General features: G+C 50.5%; 1 pseudogene; it reads right to left on the reverse strand.

Moving 5' to 3' along the window:
• Positions 1–910: 910 nt before the first annotated feature.
• On the reverse strand, positions 911–1,028 carry LOC126163661 (5S ribosomal RNA; annotated as a pseudogene).
• Positions 1,029–1,382: the final 354 nt, after the last annotated feature.

A 1,382-nucleotide genomic window follows, 5' to 3' on the forward strand; every position in this document is an offset into this window, starting at 1 on the left:
CACAACGCTTTCCGGGCTTCATCGGCCAGTATTTTCCTCCACTGTCTGCGAATCCGGAACGACCCCAGTTCGCCGTGAGTTAATGGCACCGCGTAAAACTACAGGTTTAATCAGGTCCCAACTCATTTTAATCTCTCCGAACAGTGACAGATGTACCGTGCGGTGGAGGGCGCTGACGCGGTGCTCCGAAGCGCAGTTCAATTAGCGTGCTGCGCCACTCTTTTGTCCGCGTGCTCCCCGGGGCCGTACATTCTGCGCGGCTTGCCGGCGTTCGCGCGGCGCCCGCCGCAGCGCCACGCACACACACTGTGCTGCGGCGGATGCTTTGAATTCCAACAAGCGACATTCTCCGTGTACCGCATTCGCGCCATTGCTCTGTAAAACATAACTACAACAACAGCAAAGCGACTATTTGTTGCAGGCTGCAACAAAGATCACATTATATTCCAAGCATACTTTAACCTACCAAGAAAATACAGACTACGAAAAAAAAAAGCAGTAATGCTGCACATACGAGAATATACAAAGTAGTTTCCAAACGGGGCACACAGGTACATCACAGTCAGGTGAATTGTAGCGGTCTCTGTCAATTATCTTCGTGTACAGAAGAGTTCCATGATCTTGCAACCATAACTATATCCAAACTACATGAACTTTGAAATGACCAGAACAGTTTAGAAACATTACCAAAACCTGTTAATGAGCAAAAGCACTCCGTCATCAGGCCACATGTGGCCCACGGGGACTATCCGACCGCCGTATCATCCTCAAATGAGGATGCGGATAGGAGGAGCGTGTGGTCGGCACACCGCTCTCCCGGTCGCTATGATGGTTTTCTGTGACCGGAGCCGCAACTATTCGGTCGAGTACCTCCTGAATTGGCATCACGAGGCTGAGTTCACCCCTAAAATGGCAACAGCACATGGCGGCCAAGATGGTCACCCATCCAAGTGCTGGCCACGGCCGACAGCGATTAACTTCGCTGATCTGATGGGAACCGGTGTATCCACTGCGGCAAGGCCGTTGCCAAAAGCTGTTAATAACCACTTTTAAATGCGTATTCACAATAAAATAGAAGAACAATAGGCTCCGCTACTTGAAATGCTGATTTAGGCTACAGGCTTAGGAAGATACAAGAGCAACTGCTAAGGATAAACTCCTCGTTTACTTACTTCGGTAACCGAGCGAGGTGGCACAGTGGTTAGCACACTGGACTCGCATTCGGGAGGACGACGGTTCAATCCCGTCTCCAGCCATCCTGATTTAGGTTTTCCGTGATTTCCCTAAATCGTTTCAGGCAAATGCCGGGATGGTTCCTTTCAAAAGGGCACGGCCGATTTCCTTCCCAATCCTTCCCTAACACCGAGCTTGCGCTCCGTCTC

Source organism: Schistocerca cancellata, chromosome 2 (genome assembly GCF_023864275.1).
Source record: "Schistocerca cancellata isolate TAMUIC-IGC-003103 chromosome 2, iqSchCanc2.1, whole genome shotgun sequence".
Lineage (NCBI taxonomy): Eukaryota > Metazoa > Arthropoda > Insecta > Orthoptera > Acrididae > Schistocerca > Schistocerca cancellata.